The following is a 21,540-nucleotide window of genomic DNA, read 5'->3' as shown; positions in this document are numbered from 1 at the left end:
ATATATTCAGCGGGTTTCCTTTTAAAATCTGTAACTCTTGATATTTATTAAATAAATGGATTTCCTCTTGCTGTTATATCTCAGCCAGTTAAAAGGAAGTATTTCCTCCATTTTTCCTTCCAGAGTTATGGAATGCGTTTCCTCTTCCTCCTGTTTCTAAATATATTTCGGTGTACAAGACAGATTTATTTTCAGATGCAGTTATACCTCTTGCCATTTGCAGATCCCCGCTTTCTCTTCACATTTCTCTCGGCTCTCCAAAGGTTTACTCGTCTCATTGCTTCTTCTTAACTTTTTGCGGCTTGTTTTGTGTTCTCAATGGGTCGTTTCTTTTCTTTGTGTCTTTTGCAAACTTTCATGTTGGCTTGTAATTGCGTGGTGTTTTCAAAAGGTGGCTTCTATTAATATGTTTTCTGCTTTTATGTTCTATGCCATTTTCAAAATGTGAGTTCTATTCAAATATTGTTGTATTTGTGTGCTATGCTGTTTTCAAAATGTAAGTTCTATTAATATGTTTTCTGTGCTTATGTTCTATGCTGTTTTCAAAAGGTGAGTTCTATTCAAATGTTTTTGTATTTGTATGCTATGCTGTTTTCAAAAGGTGAGTTCTATTAGTATGTTTTTCGTTTAAATGCTATGCTGTTTTCAAAAGGCGTGTTCTGTTAATACTTTTTTTGCGTTTATGTGCTATGTTGTTTATGTTCAAAAGGGGAGTTCTATTAACGTTTTTGTGTTTATATCCTAAGCTTTTTCAAAAGCGGAGTTCTATTAATATGTTTTTTTTTTTGTAATTTATGCTGTTTTCAAAAGGTGAGTGCTATTAATGTTTTTTGTGTGTTTATATGCTATGCTGTTTACTAAAGGTGAGTTCTATTAATATTTTTTTTTTTCTGTGTTTATATGGAATTCTGTTTTTAAAAGTGAATTCTATTAATGTTGTTATCAAAAGGTGAGTTCTATGCATATGCTTTTCTATTTATATGCTATGCTGTTTTCAAAATAGGGGTTGTCTTAATTTGCTCTTTTATTTATAATCTATGCTGTTTACACAAAGCTTTATAATCTATGCTGTTCTCAAAAATTGAGTTCTTTTAACATGTCTTTGAGTCTATACTTTTAGCTGTTTTCAAAAAGACACCTCTATCACTCCGTTTCATACAATATGCTCGTAAATGATTCACAGTCCTGCTTAGGTTAGCTTGTTTACATTTTTTTCGTGTATTGTTGTGCCGTAGACATTAGGGAGTTACATATTACATTTAATGCTTTTTATTGCCATTTATACATTTCTCCTTAATAAACTCGTAACTTCTTTCAATTATTCTTTTGGTCTTTTTAAGTTTTAGATAATGCATTTTATATATACATATACTTATATAATATTTATATATATATCATATATATATATATATATATATATAGTATAATATATATTATATATATATATATATATATCTATATAATATATATATCTATATATATAATAATTACTTATATAATATGATATATATATAAAAATATATATATATATATATATAGATATATATGATATGAATGAAGTGGAAACACAGGTAATGCACCAAAGGTTTTACGAATGCTGATGAATGAATGCAATCTTGCAACGTCTACAACTTCCGTGCATATTATGCAGTTCCTCATTCCTTAATAAGAGAGCTCGTGTCCAAAATATGACGCTGACACACACACACACACCACTGAGCATTATAAACACTTAAAAGAGATTGCTTGTATTTTTTAAACGGTTCGCGAAGACAGATGTGTGTAAAATATAATGAAGCAAGAAATATACGGAAACTTCTCTTCATTTGCGTGTGTGTGTGTGAGTGAGAGAGAGAGAGAGAGAGAGAGAGATTACTGTGCAGCCGAACGAGAATGGACTTTTGGTCTTAAAACTTTAAGAAACAAAAAGTATGAGCAAAATTCTCTTTATTATTTTTTGTGAGAGAGAGAGAGAGAGAGAGAGAGAGAGAGAGAGAGAGAGAGCTGATCTTAGATGATGTATTAGACGCGGAGCGAGGAGTCACTCAGTTTGATTACTTCTTAGATCAAAGTAAAAAAATAAAGAAGGAAAAGAAGAGAATTGGAGAAAATAACCGGACATTTTGTGTGACGCAAATTTACATCTTAAAAGATTACCATCTTTTATTTTGCATTAAATTGTTTTTATTCTGCTTTTCCTCTCTCTTGTATCCTCGTCAAATTTCTTCCCGTTCTAATCTTTTTTGGGGGGTAATTTTACGCAGTCCTAATCACCTAATAATATAGTTACAGATAGTTTTGAAAATTTTCCATATAAACACAGGCAAAAACACACACACGCATATATATACATACTTACATATATAAATTTATATATATACATATATGTGTTTATATACATAATATATATATATATATATACATATATACTATATATAATGTATGAGTATGTATGTGTATATATATATATATATATATATATATATATATATATATATATATATATATTTGTGTGTATCACACACTTTGGAGTGATGATCAAAGTACATCTACTATATACCCCACCGAGCTATATACTCTATACATTTTCTAAACCATCTAAAAATGTGTAAATCATGTTAGAATTATGAAACGATATTCATTGTAAGAGCTATGCCGCTTTGTACTAGGTTGACATTCCCAAATTGAACTGAATATAGAATTTAGACCCAAGGCCAAGCCCTGGGACCAATGAGGTCATTCAGAGCCGATACGGAAATTGCGAGTAAAAAGGTTTGAAAGGTGTAACAGGTGGAAAACCTCACAGTTACCCTATGAATCATCTATTCGGGCCTGGGCTACATAGGGTGCAGAGCTGCCCCACCAGCAGGATTCTACAATAACTAATACAAATATTAAACGTTGACATCAAAGCAGAAAGATAGAAAATGAGGAATTAAACACTGCTAACTGATTGCCATAGGGGATATAAAATGAAAATTGTAACATTAAAACGAAACTTAACAATAAATTGTTCTGGTACAATTCCCGACCGGTACCGGTATGCTATCAGAAATAACCTACACAAAAACAAAAACAGGAATCGATGCCCAATTATCCATACAGTAACATATGTTTTAACTCCCCTAACAAACAAAAAATGAATGGCACTTTTTCTTCCAATATAAACGAATAAAAACTATCCTTTTTTTAGCTTCTCTTACAACCTAACAGAATCCTACATTTCCCCTCCTCATAAACAATCGAAAACCCTTATTTCAGTTCTGTCCCAAACTGGCACAATATCCCCTTCCTTCGTTCACTACGGAAAAGTGTTCGTCTTCCCATAACAGCCAGCGAAAATCCTTTTTATTTTCCCCAAAAACGCACGAAACCCCCTTTTCTTCCCATACAAATGAATGAAGACCCTACTTCTTTTCCTCTTCTTCTTTCCTTTCCTAAGAAACTAACGAGAGTTCCTTTCTTTTCCTCCCATAGAAGATCAGCGAGGGATAATGCCAGCTTGATTTGCCACAGGCCGGATCACACACACAACAAAAAGGATTCTGGGCCTCCCATCGGACTCTGTTCAATCAATTGTTCCTATTGAAGTCCAATAAACACAACGTGAATGTCGCGCAGTACTTCCTCTCTCTCTCTCTCTCTCTCTCTCTCTCTCTCTCAGGTGCGGGCTATGGTCAAATGCCTTTACGTTTAAAAAAAGAGAGACGCTCTCTCTCTCTCTCTCTCTCTCTCTCTTCGGGGCATATGTCAAATACCTTGACGCTTATCACACGGGGAATCTCACCCCCCCCCCCCCTCTTCTCTCTCTCTCTCTCTCTCTCTCTCTCTCTCTCTCAGGGGCGGGCTATGGTCAAATGCCTTTACGTTTAAGAAAATGAGGGATATATTTAAAATCTCTCTCTCTCTCTCTCTCTCTCTCTCTCTCTCTCTCTCTCTCTAAGCATTTGTGGACGAATGACTTATCGCTCGAAACACGCAGGGACAAGACGAGAGAGAGAGAGAGAGAGAGAGAGAGAGATGCCTGGTTATTCTTTTTCTCTTTTAACCATCTTGTGATAGTCGGCAAACTCGCTTGTTCTCCTCTATCTTTCTGTCCTGTGTCATTCTTCTAGCAGTTCTTTATTTCTATATATAATTAAAGTACACACATACACACATATACATGTATATATATGTGTGAAATTAAATTACGTTCCTGGTGTTTCATAAACATACGACCGATAGCAAACCTAATACCTTTTTCAAATAAATTTCGAAGTAAAATGGTATACGAAAGGTTGACCCATATTCTCCTACAGTAACTATTTCAATAAATAAACATTTTGACTTGGTAAAATTTAGATAAAACAAAGTTACACGTTCCTTGGGTAAATGTCATGTATAAATAAACATTACAAACTCATTTCTGACTATAAAACAAGGGCCTATTTTATTTTTAAAGCAAGTTATGGATATGCAACGCTGTAAATATTCACTGATATAGATTTCAAAACGATGATACAAGACTTTCTAAAACTGAGGGTCCATTATACAACTTTTTCCTACATAAGGTCTTTTCTTCTCTAGTAATAATGACTGCTACTTTGTTGCTTACTTTCCTAGGCATTCCTTTAAATTAATATGAACTTCAACTAGAGTTTCATTCTAATTTTTTCTCCCTGTAAAGAGAAAGTTGTTCGTTATTATAGCTGGATTCCCTCTAAGCTTTCATTTAAGTACAGAGTGTTTATGTACAGAATATGTGAAGTAAGATTTTTTTATGGTACATTTGTACTCCCGAGGTAAGGTAAATAAGCAACCATGATTAAGAATAAGCAAGGAGCGAGGATAATGAGGTGCTGTGGCGGTATTTGCAAAGGGTAAAAGTCATCATAGCCCACGGCACTTGGGATTATATAGAATATACAACGGAACCTTCGAAGCATGTAATTTACTGAGAATAATTAAGAACAGTAATAACTGGATGGTAATGGGAGGAGGAGGAGGAGGAGGAGGAGGAGGATCAGTATTATGGGAGAAGGGCGTGAATGTGGTAGATGATTCTTAAATTGAATTACGCGTATGGCAATGAAGTTGATCTCCAGGGACCATGAGACGTTCCTGTTCCCGCTTTTTTTTCTGCCTTGGGGTAACTATGGAAGTTGGGAGGGGTCAGGAATTTACCAGTACGTGTTTGTCCGCAAGATATCTCGCAAAGCTGTTCAAATATTTTTACAGAATCATTATAGGATTCTCCTCGTCGAGGAAGACGAGAAAACTGACCTGAGGAAAATCAGACTGGCACACAGAATTCATCTCGAAATCAAACAACTTGACCTTGGCCCAGCTCCCAACAGTCGCCCAAAATTTCATTAAAATTCCCCAGAAGATTTTGGACGTATATTGTGGATAAACAAATTCACAGATACCTTTTCGAGGTATATTGTGGAGAAACAGACAGACAGAGAGATAAATAAAAATAAAAATGTAACAGCTAGATAAAAGTAAATAAAAGTAGAATGAAAATAAATTAAAAGACATGTATAGAAATAAACATCTTTAGATCAATTTAAATAAAAATAATGAAAATGAAAAAAATACGTAAATAAATAAAAAGAAAAAATTAACTGGTGAGGGTGAAAAAAAAAATTCATCAAGTCATAAAAAAAAGAAATATGAGAAGCGTGAGAGTAAGTCATGACTAAAAATGATCGCTTCAGTCTTTAACGTTACTTGTAAAAAACAGGTTTACTTTACATTAATGACCTTAATGCTCTGTTTGCAGATCTCAAAAAGCTTGCCTAATTAAATTAATTGGCTAAAACCCTGTAACCGATACTTTCATGCTAAAAAGGCCTTTCTTTATCGTTCGCAAATTACTGTTATTAATACACAAAGCGTACTTTAGTAAAAGCACGATTTATGTTCACTACACTTATGAATACTTAGCAATAGGATGTTTGTATATATATATATATATATATATATATATATATATATATATATATTATATATATATATATATATATATATATATATGCATGTTTGAAGTTCAAGATATTCTTTCAAGCAGGAACCACTAAAGACTCAGTTAGACAGCTTAAAGCAGCAGAGGGTTAAGTCTTTCAAGAAATGAGGATACAAACTTCTCTCATCAAAATGCACCTCCCTGGGCCTCCCTCCCCCCCCTCCGCAAAAGCCCCCCCTCCCCCCACCCCCCCCCCCCCCCCCCCAACAAAAACCAGGGTCCCACCCCGTCATTGGCTAAGAGAGAGCGAAGGCGGAAACTCGCTGCAGAAGTAAACAATAATGATAATGTAATAAGAGTGGTGAAATGAAAAGCCCACTCAAGGGAAGGAACAATTTAATAATAAATCATGACACTTCGTTTTCTTTATTATTAAATGAATAAATTCAGACACCTTGACAATAAAATAAACAATAAAAAAAATGCAACTTAGACAAAACTCGTAGGGAGTCTTCACCCCAAAAAAATCATATTTAAAAAAAATTTAAATGAATTTTTCTTTATCAAGCAAATGAATTCAACTCCCCGAAGGTTAATAGAAGCATTCCAGGCCATTCTAGAAAAAAAAGTAGACCCCTCCTTCTTTAATTTCACGCGAACTTAATGAAATTCTCACAGTGCAAATCGATTCCTCGCCTTTAAAAAACGTACCCTGTATGGAGACCTTCTCTCTCTCTCTCTCTCCTCTCTCTCTCTCTCTCTCTCTCTCTCTCTCTCTCTCTCTCCAAGCTATGTAGCGTTTTGCTTGGCAGGATTTGCCACCTTTGCTGGGTCACCAGTCTATAAAACCGGTGCCAAAATCTGATGTGCTGAATTCAAGATGGTATTCTCTCTAGACCTCAAATCATAGCGATAATCTTAGATTTAAGGCATCTAGTTGTTAGAATATGGTGTCATTTGTTGCAATAAAATATAATCGTAATTACAAGGTGCATTTTGCAGTTGTATATGGCTGCCATTATTTTACTACGTACACTACACTTACGGAACTTTGTCGTTATGTTACGATACCAATCACAGGTATATAATAACATAATAAAGCCCTTATTATGACTTATATCGACGTTTAATTAACAAGTGACAGATCTAGCCGTTACTCCATGGTATAATTTACAGGCAACAAATCTCACAAATTATATAATCATATGGTACAATATACAAGAAATGTGGTCGCTATTTCGTGATGTAAATTACTGTTAATAATCACAACTTTATTTCAAAGTACAATTTACAGATAACAAATCTAACCTTCTTCTTTATAACTTACAGTTGAAAATATACAGTCGTTTTCAGAAATATAACCGACAGATTAAAGTCTAGATTAAACTCTATTCATTACTCCCTGGCATAATTTACAGGTAAATAGGAAATACAGTCATAATCTAATATAATTACTTGATACGCAACCAACAACTTGACTCCCCATGAAAGACCGAAAAAGACTAATTTTCCCATTAAAGAAAAATTACAATATTTACGTAACCGAAATGCCTAAGAACTTCATCCCATATCCCATTGGTTAACAAAATTTAGCCATATTTTACCTATTACCAGATACGTAACCAACAACTTGGCAACGCGCCCCCCACCCCCCACCATTTAAAGAGGGAGAAGACTCGTTTTCCTACTAAATTAAATAAATAAATAAATAAATAAATAAATAAATAAATAAATAAACCTTTAACCAAAATATGTAGGAACTTAACCCCATTTGCTAACAAAATTTGGCCAAATTTCAGTCATTAGCTGATACATAACCAACAACATAACGAGAACACCCGTTTGGCATCTAAAAAAATAAATAAACATTTTTTGTCTTTACGTAACCAAAATGCATAAGGAGTTAATCCCATTAACTCCCTTTGAAGAGATAATCTTCACCTTTGCTGCCATCTTCTCGGCCCATTCTCTTCACTAAGTGTTTCTCCACATTACGGGGAAATTTATCTTTTGTCTCTTCCAAGACGACTTTCCGTAACTAAGTAATGGAAAGAAAGTCTAACAAGATTTTCCTTTTAATAATCAAAGTATTCATTCCAAGTAGATGGTCTTTGTGGCCTTCTTCCATATGAATAAGGTTCACCTACTGAATAATAATAATAATAATAATAATAATAATAATAATAATAATAATAATAATAATAATAATATATTTGTAATAACTCTTCATTTAAACATATTACATTGAATTTAATTGCTGCTACAATGCCATTCAGCTCATTCAGCTTAAAGTAATCTTTTTTATTTAAGTTCAAATAAATAATAATATAATAATAAATAATATAATAATTAACAACTAAAATCAATAATAATCAATAATAGAAAAATAATAATAATTAATAATAATCTAATAATAATAATTCATATTCATCATCATCAATTATTTTTTTTAATGTCTTTGTTTCGTTTTAATAGTAAAATTCTTACATTTCATTGTTTTATAAAAAAAAAATAAATAAATCCCCGTATAACACCATATTACAAAACGGTCATAATCGCTTAAGCACAAAAACAATTAAGCGCTTATTTATCCATGCAAGTAACCAGCGAATTGTATTAACAAACAGAAAAATAATTGCAAGCAATATCGCTTTACCCCAAATCGCATTCACCCGTAAATTACATGAGCTATTAACTCTAATCCCTGCTTTATTTCGTTGTAATTTGCTTGACAAATTATAGCACAGGATAAGGTTGTAAAGCTCCTTTCATTATCCGTGGTAAAAGAATGATGATTCATGATACAAGGGCTTTGTAATGTTTAGATGAACCGTTATCGTGCTAATTGAATGGAATGTCTTCTTCTAAATACTTTCATCTTCTTTTCCTTTCCAGCGCCTCTTTTAGTTCCTGGAAATGTTTAGTGAAGTAGTAGCATATCTAAGCACAGTCGAGATAATAATAATAATAATAATAATAATAATAATAATAATAATAATAATAATAATAAATCATAACAAAATTTATATCCCTCACGGAAGCGAAGCATCGTCAGACGACCCGGCCTATAACCCCTAAGTATTTATTTTCCTCACGTGAGCAAACACACCTTTGTGCCGCCATTACCGGCGTCAACACTGTCCCAGTGCAGCAACCTCCTTTTTTATACCCGCCTCCATTTGCTGTCATCCCCAGGATCCCCCAAGGATCCGTCACCTTTGGAGGCCTCAATCTTTGCTTCGGGGCGTCTCATGGGACTCGGTACCAGTCCCTCTCTCAGCCCCCCCCCCCCCCCCCCCCCCCTCCCCCCCCCCCCCCCCCCCCCGGCCCCCCCCCCCCCCTCCTTCCTTATTTTCCCTGGAAAATAACCTCTCAATTCGCTCAAGCTGGGTCTTCTAGTAGAGGGCAACCGGCCATCGTCTGCCGCTAGGCCTTCCCAAGGGGAAAAGAAATGAGGTCCAACTGTGCTCGTGGTGTTCACTGCTAGCCCTGTTATCGATTGGCGGGCTAACGTGATAGATGGAATGGGGGTTGTAAAGGAATGGGGAAGAGAGAGAGAGAGAGAGAGAGAGAGAGAATTGAAAGGCAAGGAGATGGGGAGGGGGTCAGACTGACATGATAGATGGAATGGGGGTTGTAAGGGAATGGGGAAGAGAGAGAGAGAGAGAGAGAGAGAGAGAGAGAGAGAGAGAATGGAAAGGTAAGGAAATGAGGAGAGGGACACATTAACGTGAAGATAGAATGGTGGTCGTAAGAGAGAGAGAGAGGAGAGAGAGAGAGAGAGTAGGAGAAATGGAAAGAGAGGTTTTATAAATATGCAGCGTGACAGAGTAACCCGATGGCTTCCTAGGGCAGCGAAGAAAAATGTGAATGGTTTTCGGCACTACGGGACGATGGAAAAAAAAAAAAAGCGTCGTCGATTTAAAGGGGGATTGAGGGGGGTTGGGGGGAAAGGGTGAGGACAAGAAAAGGCGAGCGCCGATTCCCTCCCTTCTTGCTACTACTACTACTACTATTCTATTACCATCACTACCACTACTACTACTACTACTACTACAGCCACCGCTGTTAATTTTTTTGTTTTATTGTTTCTAATTCTACGATAGTTCTATATTACTATTACACATAAATGAATCCTTTGTAGAACTGAATGCATCGATGTTTTATATATATATATATATAGATATATATATATATTATCATATATATATATATATTATATATATATATACATATATATATATATATAATATATATATATATATATATTATATATATATATCGATGATTGATTGAATCTGTGGTTCCATTTCAATGAGTGAAATATTTTGACTTCCTATCATCAAAGACTGAAATCAAATTACCACTGGATTGGGCCTTCTTTAAGAAAAGAACTACGTTTTTCCCTCGGCAAATTCGGGTGGAAAATGTGTCTCAATTCAAGCCTTATTTAAGAAAGGAAGTACAATTTTCCTCTGACAAATTCTCGTGGAAAATTTTTGTTTCTATTTAGGCCGTCTTCAAGAAGAACTACATTTTTCTTGTGGCGAATTCAGGAGGGAAAACGTACATATCTCCATTCTTCGCCACCTGAATTTTTTCCAACAAGAGGTCAACATCAATACTTCCGAGAAAGCTGGAAAGCTCCCTTTTGGCGTTACGCCAGGGCATGCCATTGCTTCGTTATGCCGCCCCTCAAAACAGAAATAGCGGTAATCAAGGACCGCGTGAAAGAATAATTAGCCAGTCATTACGAAAGAGTAATGACTCTCGGTACCTGCCGGTATTAAAGCCCGGCGCCTAATCTATACAAATACTTGGAGGAAGTCCTGCGAATCCCAGACTCCGCCTGAAGCTTGATCATTAAGGATTCCCTGCGTCTGCTGCCTTTAGGAAGTTCACAGCTGTAGGGACACTTTTTTTTTTTTTGGGGGGGGGGGGTGGGGGTTGGGGGGGTGGTTCTACTAAGGCGAGATCGCGACTAACCCTGCAATGCAGTATAAAAATGAGTTCCCCGTAAGAGAAGCCCTTTGCGGAATTTTAACCTGCCATGCAAATTATTATTATTATTATTATTATCATCATCATTATTATTATTATTATTATTATTATTATTATTATTATTATCATTATTATTATTATTATTATTATTATTGGGAAGGAGAACCTCTCGTGGACAAGTTTTTTTTGAAAATGGTTGCTGCTTCAGCACTATTAATCTTGTAGAGTCTTCTCTATTTTTCTGAGGACGGCTGTCTCGTTGTTGCTTAGACTGGCGAGCAACGCACCAAAGGGCATGGTAAAAATTCGGTTGAGTCATTTTGGTTTAGTTATTGCTTTATACAATTTCTCTCTCTCTCTCTCTCTCTCTCTCTCTCTCTCTCTCCAACGCGACGTTTCGTCCAGATCTACAGGACATTTTTTCCAGCGATGACTGCTGAGGGACTGAATTCCAGTGGTTACTGTTGTTGTTTCAGATTAAGTTGGCCTTGTGCCAGCACGGGCTCTTGCTCCTAGAGCAGCCCGTAGGATTCCAGTGGCGAGTCCTTCTTCTCACTTGAAAATGCTCGCCGTATGAGTCACCTTCCCAGGAACCAATAAAAACTCAACCTGTTCCAGGGGTTCTCCAGACCGTACTCAAGAGCCCTCAGCAACAGGATATAAGAAGAAGGACTCGCCTCTGGAAACTTGCTATGGGCTGCTCTTGAGCAAGAGCCCGTGCTGGCAAAATGCCAGCTTAATCTTCAACAACAACAACCACAGGAATTCAGTCCCTCAGCAGTCATCGCTGGAAAATGTCCTGTAGATCTGGATGAAACGTCGCGTTGGAGAGAGAGAGAGAGAGAGAGAGAGAGAGAGAGAGAGAGAGAGAGAGAGAGAGAGAGAGAGAATTGTAGAAGCAATAATAAACCGAATTTTACCATGCCCTTTGGTGCGTTGCTTGCCAGTCTAAGCAACAACGAGAAAGCCGTCATCAGAAAAATAGAGAGGACTTTCTACAAGATTAATAGCGCTGAAGAAGCAACCACTTTTAACAAAATTTAATATTATTAATATTATTATTATTATTATTATTATTATTATTATTATTATTATTATTATTATTATTATTATTCAGAAGACGAACACTATTCATATAGAACAAGCCCACTCGAAACTTGTATATGACTTATCATCATCAGGAACTGTGCTACTGATGGGAAATACCGCTACGTGGTACTTGGAACAAGACAACAGGATTTCGTCATACTTGTTATAATTATCTTCTTTTAAAACTACTAACAAATAGTCCTCCTAAATTCCAGCTCATTCTTGCTTTGTTTTCTTGATGATGCAGTAGCAAATAATGAGAGTTTTTTCAACTTACAACGAAATGAAGTGGGTTATACAGTATATTAATCTCACAAAATATTTAAACTTTCAGTAGCGAGATTTACACTTTCACGGTTCCTTATCTTTAAGCAATACTTTTATTTCTCAGCTACTTTTGTATTTTCAAAGGATTCCGATCTTTAGCGGATGGATAAATATATATATTTATGTATAATTCTTGACAGGGTCATTTCCCTGAATTTATGAAACTTGTCGCCAGGATGGGCCTGGATTCGGGACTTCCTCTTTATATGATTTAATAAACTATCTCTTTTCCAAATACTGCTTAGTTGCTTACTTATACCTCTAACAGTATTCAACGCTGTCTTTTTAGATATTTTCGTCTCTTATTGTCAATACCTGAACAGATACTTTCTTACTAAATCACAGTTTAGCAAAACGGGGAAAAAGAAACGAAGGAAAAAATACAAACAAGAACAGCATTCAATTAAAACATTAGCATTCCCACGAAAGTCGCTTTGAAAGATGAAATGCGCAAGAATTGTCTGAAAAATCCAGAGGCGAGAAAAGAGGACGACTCTCACAGACACGAAAAGGAAACATTGTTCTGAAAGCAATTACAATGAAATAAAAAATAGAATTAAATACGAAACGAGACCAAACGAGTTAAAATTAACGCTCAATTCGCTCAGCTCCAAGATCGAATTCTCTCCTGTCGACTTCAAACAAGTCCTGATTTCTCTCGGAAGAGGAAGAAATCGGGAAGAGGAAAAATAGTTGGGGCGCCTCGGAGGAGAATTGCCCAACAAGGAGAAAATCTTTTGACTTCTGTTGTGTTTTTCTTTTGTTAACTTTCCCCGTGATAAACCTTCGCGTGGCGTCTCGGGAAAACTTTATCTGGACATTTTAAACACAGGAAAGGCGTCTCGGCTGAATGAAATGGAATAATGAGAGACAGTGCGTTGGAGTTAAATTAAATTAATGAGAAGCAACGCCTTTCATAAGATTTTATTGTATGAAATCATGTAATGACGTATACTATGTCTCTGAGTTGTACTGAATTGAATAGAGATGGCAGACAAAGGTTTAAAATTGTAGTATATAAAAGAATGGGAACAGGACATACTGTAAAGGTTTTGAATTGTAGTATATTAAAGAATGAGAACAGACATACAGTATAAGTTATACTAGATGGAATAATAATAATAATAATAATAATAATAATAATAATAATAATAATAATAATAATAATAATAATAATAGCTCATATTTGTATTTTATTACGGGCTGCTCTGTGAGCAAGAGCCCGTGCTGGCACAAGGGCCAGCTTAATCTTAAACAACAAACAACATATTTGTATCAGTACGCTTGAAAACGTCAATACGCATAGGTTGACGAAACAGTTGTCGTGTGTAAAAATACTGGAGTAAATGGAAGAACCCCATTATGTGTCCATTAGTAACCTGAACAATGAAGTAAAGAAAATAATTAGAAAATATGAAGCAATTTCAAAAAGCTGGTTAACAGTGAGAAAGCCATTCTATTCAATGAATGTTGTATCCGTGAAAAATTGTGCCCTAAAGTATATATATATATATGTGTGTGTGTGTGTGTGTGTGTGTGTGTAAAATTCTGTTAAAACAGGATACGTTTTCAAGTATAATAGGCCCATTAAAACACTCAGGTTTAAAACTTTAAACCAGTTTTTAATGGGCCTTATATATATATCTATATATATATATATATATATATATATATATATATATATATATATATATAATTAGTTATAATTCTGAGCTGAAATGCTCCGCTATTATTTGGTTTGTTGCTGTGTACAATGAAATTATTATCGAAGGATTGGATCATCACCTTATATTCGAATTCCAGTTAATATTAGCGCACTGAAGAACATTTTAGATACTTTAGGTGTCTGAGATTATTACTCCGTGGACAATGCAGGCCCCTACAAGACCAAGGAAGTCACTATTTTATAGTTGTTATCTCACCGCAAGCTTTGACTTCCACGACCGAAGGGCTATTTTGTATAAGTGTAAAGTGTTACAAACAGGAACAAACAACCTTCATGCCAGCTACATGGAGCCATTATTACCAAGGACTTAAAATCCACAAAACAGTGCGTAAAAACTAAAAAGAAGGCACAGAAACTAGTGGGATATATATAAAGGCAGTTCAAATACAGAAACGAGGAAACGGTGCAACAGCTCTACACATCAATAGTTAGACCTCATCTTGAATATGCAGTGCAGCTTTGGTCACCAACACTAAGAAAGGACATAAATACATTAGAAGGAGCACAAGTAAGAGCCACAAAGTTATTCCATCCATCAGGAAAATAGGTTACCAAAGACGATTAGAGAACCTGAACACGTATGGCTTAGAAACACGACGATTGCGAGGACAACTAATAGAAACATTCAAAATATTGAAAGGCAAAACAAAAGAAGACAGTGACCTATTTACGTTAAACGAACACCAGGCAAGATACAATGTATGGAAACTAGAACTGAAGAGATACAACACATTCCATTGTGGGAACTTCTTTACATACATGATATGTGACACATGAAATAAACTACCACCAGAAGTTGTAAACAGCAACAGTGTGGAAGAGCTTAAAAGAAAGCTAGACAAAGTCATTAGGACACTGGGAATGAACATAGAGATAAGTGAGCACACGATGTCTCCCCGGATGGACTAACAAGTCTTTGAGACATCCTAATCCTTGTAACTCCTTGTAACACTCTCTCTCTCTCTCTCTCTCTCTCTCTCTCTCTCTCTCTCTCTCAGGGTAGGATTCACGCTGAATCCATATTTGACTTTGTACCAAATGTAATTACCAATCCTGTATGAAAATGAAATGCTATACCGAATGAATATTAAGTAGCGCTATTGTTGGCAATGATTCGTTAGCCGAACGTGTCATTATTGAATAATGAAATTTTTTCCTTCACATGAAAAGGTCATTATTTTTCCAGATCGAATTACTTTTGTAATAATGTCATTCCAGCTCGAAAGTTGCATGTTAATAATGCAGATGCCGTTTCCGGTTTCATATGATTTGCCCAACCTAACAATAAGTCACCCTTTCGATTTTTTACAATTTTCACGGTTCTTTTTATTTTACCTTACCTCCTGGGTACGTTCCTAGTTATCTGCTTCATTTATGACGTGAATCGCGTTATTAAATTTGCCTATTAGGGGAACGGTGGCGGGGGGCGGGGGGGGCCTTGTTGGGGACGGGGGGGGGGGGGGGGGCCGCGGGGGGGGGGGGGGGGGGGGGGGGGGAGTTATGGACTGTTCAAGACGGGGCAGAGATGCCCAAATGACGCTTGGCAACGACAAGACACACGTGAGTGCCCTAAAGTGCTAAAAATATTATTTTAAATGAATTGTTATTATTAGTTTCATAATGATTGTATATGCATGTTCGTATATATCAGTTACACTTCGTCATACGGTCAATGAAATGCTGAAGAGAAGGGTGAATTCTTTACGTTAGCGGTTCTTAATCTTTTGATGACTCCAGACTCAGTATTGCCCAAAATCGTTCCATACCCACTTTGCTTAAGTCCATTTAAGTCCTATTTGTTGACGATATACCTTATTATACTTAGTTTAATACATACTTTAGATACGAATAGCTAGAAATAGAACATAAAAGGAAATAAAAAAGGATTTATAATGTTATAAATTTATCCATATACAAACTTCACCCATGTATACATTGAGAAATTAAATCAAATATATACAAATATCCAGAGATCAAGTCCCATACCACCAGCATGTGGTTCTCATACCCCCAAGGGGTATGGATACCCCATGTTAAGAACCCCTGCTTTACGTTGTATAAGTGGCGCAAGAACTGAAATGATGAAAAAAAAATCCGGATTTACGTAAATGGTAAAAAAAAAAAAGACTATGTGAGGAAATGGATTACTTACGAGACGGTCTCTCCCGAGGAAAGAATGGGGTGGACGATAGGCTCCTGATACTGTACATAAATCTGAAGCGTTATGAGCGTGGAATGGAGGAAAAGGAAATCCTCGACAGTGCTGGATAGATGGTGTGGAAGGGCCATTTGAAAGGAAGGACCTCAGTATCCAGGATTCTATAGATGGTGCGCAGGGGAATAACACGTAGTGTGTGTGAGATGAAAACATACTTTGTGACTGTGGTAAAAAGCATCGTGCGTGTGTATGTGCGCGTGTGATGACACATTTATTTATGTATATATGTGAGACGAAAACATTTGTGTAAGTGCGTGTGTAATGAAAATACATTTATTTCATGTATATATATGGAATGAAAACATCTGCGTATGTGCATAAGTGTGATGAAAACACATTTGTGAGTGTGTGTATGCAATGAAAACGTTCTGTGTATGTATGTTAGTATGATGAAAACACATTTGTGTATGTGTGTTTGCAATGAAAACACGTTTGTGTATGTATGTGAGAATGATAAAAACACATTTGTGTATGTATGTGAGTGTGATGAAAACATTTGTGTAGATATGTGACTGTGATGAAAACACATTTGCGTATGTGTATGAGTGTGATGAAAGCACATTTGGATATTTGTGTGATAAAAACGCAGTGTGTGTGTGCGTGATGAATACATACTGTGTATGTGAGTGAGTGTATGTGCTTGAGATAAGCCTCCTGTGTAGGTGTATTTAGCAGTTATTTATGGAAGTTTTTTTACACAAGGGTTTTGTCGAGGATTCTTTCTCTGGCGTCACCCACCGCTAAGGAAAACGATACAATATTGAAATGAAAAAGCACTCCAAGCATAACTAAGCATCACCATCCACAAAATCACAGTCATCCCCATCGGTAACTTTTTGAGAATTCTGAAAAAGGCCAGAAAACTAAACTGCCATTGATTAACCTACTACTCCCTCTTGATTCATCTGAAACTCTTCCCAACCCAATCTTTGCCTTTAGCCAACAATTTTATAAGAAATCATAGAAATTCTTTGATACCCTTTTGAGATGAAATACACCCTCAAGAATTTAAAAGGAAAATATCATGGCCCTCGACAAAATTCAAAATCGAACCAACTGCTCCCGAGCATACTGGTCACGCCTCAGTACTATTCCTATGAAATGCAACTATAATGAAGGAAAACTACTGTAAACCTATATATATATATATAATATATATATACTATATATATATATATATATATATATATATATATATAGATATATACGTATATATATACGTATATATATATGACTAGTAAAACCCAAAAAATGTTCTGTTACAACAGAATTCCATCTAATAAAGTAATAAAAGGAGCCCATAAAATCGCCCAAAATATAAAAAGTAAAGTACTATATTTCAGAAATATAGTACTTACTTCCTATATTTTTGGCCGTTTTTATGGGCTCCTTTTATTATATATATATATATATATATATATATATATATATATATTTATATATATAATATATATATATATATATATATATATATATATATATATATAATATTTATAGCGTGCGTGCGGGATTGTGAATGCATACTGTAATTCATTTTCTAAAGCACAAGAAATTTACAGCCCACCGTTCCAAAAAAGAAAAAAAAAACAGCGTTTCATTTTGGATTATTCCCAAAATAATCGGCATCTATCAGCACGGAAAAGGAGAAGTGGGCGACGGACAATGACAGCGTGACAGATGGACTGTTTCCCGCAATTGGTATGTAATTGGTCGTATCCATAACGACCACCCCAAAGGACATAATCTGCTTGTATCAACTGAGCTGAAATCAGACGCGCAGTTTTGTTAATGCTCTGCTAACCTTCATCAAGGAATGACGTGACTGATGTCACTAAAATGTTTGCAACCAGACACTAAAACAAACACACAAACAAATATTTATAGTGATATTTTATTATATATATATATATATATATATATATATATATATATATATATATATATATATATATATATATATATAGTCATATCACATTACCGTGATTCATATACATATATCGAACTACAAATGTCCTTTAATATCTAATTCGCCTCTAACCCCGGAATTAATATATTTTCATGTATGTTTTAACCGAGGGGAAATTTATTTAGAGATAATAGAAATTACTGACCGACAGCGCGAAACCATCGACCTCTCAATTCCAGGACTGGCAAGTGAAGCCTTAGCCAACCTCGCCACCGCAAGGAGATATAAGTTTATGCGGCAGAAACTTATATCTCTTGCGGTTGGCGAGGAGGTTGGCTAAGGCTTCACTGCCAGTCCTGGAATGAGAGGGTCGATGGTTCGCGCCTCCTTTCGGTCAGCAATTCTAGTTAATCGCGTTAATTAAATTCCTCCTTGGTTAAACAATAATGAAAATGAAAATATTAATTCCGTGGGATAGAGGCGAATTAGATATTAAAGGACATTTGTAGTTCGATATATATGATATTATATATATTATATATATATATATATATATATATATATATATATATATATATATATATATATATATATATATATATATATAATAATCCTACCAATTCATACTTTAACTGAATAATAAATGGGGGTACATCCGGGCTTACATTTAGAGTCCCTTTCATTCTTTATTTATTTTTCATTAATGCTTACTACGTCATAAATTTTTTTTTATTATAGTTTATTGTTTCATGGCAATTTCAAAGTTAACGACTTCCTAAATCATTTACAGATTGTATTTCCTCAATTAAGGCATAAAACTCGCAGTGGTTTCAAATAACTACTTGTACCGAGAATTTATGACACGCAAATGAGGTGTAAAGATGTATTTATTAAAGGAAATAATATACACAGGACTTTTGGGGAGGGAAAAGTCATTTGTTTTTTTCCACTCTATGTAAAAACTGAGGGGGACCAAATTGATAATAAAAGTGAAAAAAGAAAAAAAAAAGCTGACAACTACCCGTGAATAGTTTTTTTTTTTTTTTTTTGGAGCGTACGGCAAGGTTGTTTTTTTTTTCAAAAAACGATATAAAATTAAAATTTCGTAAAATTTAAATTTCAGATGAACATAACATATATTCAACACTCGTTTGTAAATAATGTATTTGAACATAAATTCGGTTTCTATGTCCAACACATTCTTTCAAAGGAAATTATTTCGGAAAAATGATAGAAAAAGTAGACGCGTAAAAATAAAATATTATATATATACACACACACACATATATATATATATATATATATATATATATATATATATATATACATATATATACATATATATATACATATATATATAATATTATATATATAATATATATATATCAAATTCTAGATAAACCTCTAATTAGAAACAATTTCTGAGCATTTGCAACTTTTAAATGACAGATAAGGCAAGCACGTACATTTCTATGCCATAAAATTATTTGTATAAAAAACTTCAATGAACCTCTACATTAGATACAATTTTTGCCCATTTCCATATGTATAAATCTGTTCTAATCGATATTTTGTCCCTAAAATCCCACCAAAACCCCTGTAAGGAAAATATTGACAAATAAAATATATATTACCTTGAGATCCGTCCTGCTGATAATCCCGAATATCAGGTAATATCCTTAATATCCTGCCTGAAAAAGAAAAGAAAAAGCAATTTAAAACATGACACATGTAATATCAATTCATTATTGCTTTCAGCTTATTACATCATAATTATTACTGACGTCATCATTTGCCAGTAGGTAAGAGACTTAGACAATGGTTGGCAAACATCTCTCTCTCTCTCTCTCTCTCTCTCTCTCTCTCTCTCTCTCTCTCTCTCTCTCTCGTCTATATAAAAACTGTATATCTCGCGAAAAAATGGTAAAAATGAAAAAAAATAAAGAAAAAGGACATCTGAGATAGCAATCCAGTACGTACATGCTAGGGTTTAGGACAATTTTTTTGTCTTATTTTTTAACTCTCTCTCTCTCTCTTCTCTCTTCCTTCTTCTCTCTCCTCTCTCTCGTACTCCGTGCTCTCTCCTCTCTCTCTCCCCACATATAAATATATAATTACTTTCACCTGGATCTGACCATTGTCATGAAAATACAAGGCATAAAATTTAAAGATTTTCAATTTTTTAAATACAAAATTTAAATACTGTACTTTTTTCACATTTAATTTTAAGTATTTATCCTCTTTGAAAATTACCATCCCTCGAAAAAGAGCACAGAAGTTTAAAATCATAATTATTAAACTACTGTACAAGAAAACAATTTTTACGCCAAGCTTCGGAAGTTTCCTTTCAATTCCACTTTCCTCTTGTACTTTAAGATTGGACTAGATGAAGGCATCAGGTTGCCTATCTCTTTGGCTTCCAAAAAAAAAAAAAAAAAAGTTGAGGCTTCAGCATCACCAACATTAATGCTTTCTCTGGGGGCGTTCACAGCAGCGTGGGCGTCGCATATGGAGGAAAGGGAATATGATTCCAGCGTCCTCCAACAATCCGGACGACTGGATAAATGGAAAATTTCTTTGGTCTTCGATTCGAAGGAAAAAAAAAAAACGTGATAGCTTTGCAGTCTCTCTCTCTCTCTCTCTCTCTCTCTCTCTCTCTCTCTCTCTCTCTCTCTCTCTCGACTTATACACGTTCTTTTATGGAAGGCAAAAAGGTGTAGTTAAAAAAAAAGTGGAAGGCTGACCTGGACGCCAAATTCTATTTCCGATTTCATTTTATCGAAAAGGCATCGGGTAAAAACGAAACATCCTGAGTTTTTTTTTTTTTTTTTCTTTTTTTAACAATGACACCCTTTGAGACTTCGGGTTTATTTGTTCAATGGTTCCCTTGTGCATCATTCAAATTCATTTTGCATTAGTGTTTTTCAACTGTCAGTCACTGCTGATAAAAAAATGCTATCGTTATGCAACGGTCAGAGACAATGACATAATTCTATTTCGCTGTCTAATACCTCAAATTAGTCTACAGCCAGAGTTTTGAAAATAGAATTTCTTTGCCATAAATGGTTCCCTGAGTCGTTCCCCTCAAGACTCCTCAGCTGTTTCTTAACATACAAAAAGGGTGTGGAAAAAGAGAGAGAGAGAGAGAGAGAGAGAGAGAGAGAGAGAGAAGAGAGAGAGAAGTGTTTTCTACAAGTCATGAACCTTTGTTCATTATCTATTTTGACCGTTAATTTATACACAATTTGCTTTTCACCTCCAACAGAACTCATTTGACATGGTACTGCCAATGACGTTTACATTGCTCTATAGACAGTTATATA

General features: G+C 35.0%; 1 protein-coding gene across 1 annotated transcript in view; it reads right to left on the bottom strand.

The window, feature by feature from the left end:
- The window catches only part of LOC135201917 (synapsin-like), a 272,048-nt gene extending 252,140 nt beyond the window's left edge, over positions 1-19,908 (bottom strand). Inside the window, 1 exon segment of the mRNA XM_064231214.1 lies at positions 19,852-19,908. The gene's annotated coding sequence lies outside the window, so the exon portion shown is untranslated.
- Positions 19,909-21,540: the final 1,632 nt, after the last annotated feature.

The sequence above is a fragment of the Macrobrachium nipponense genome, chromosome 28 (assembly GCF_015104395.2).
Source record: "Macrobrachium nipponense isolate FS-2020 chromosome 28, ASM1510439v2, whole genome shotgun sequence".
In the NCBI taxonomy this organism is placed as follows: domain Eukaryota; kingdom Metazoa; phylum Arthropoda; class Malacostraca; order Decapoda; family Palaemonidae; genus Macrobrachium; species Macrobrachium nipponense.
This window is presented reverse-complemented; position numbering and strand designations above follow the sequence as displayed.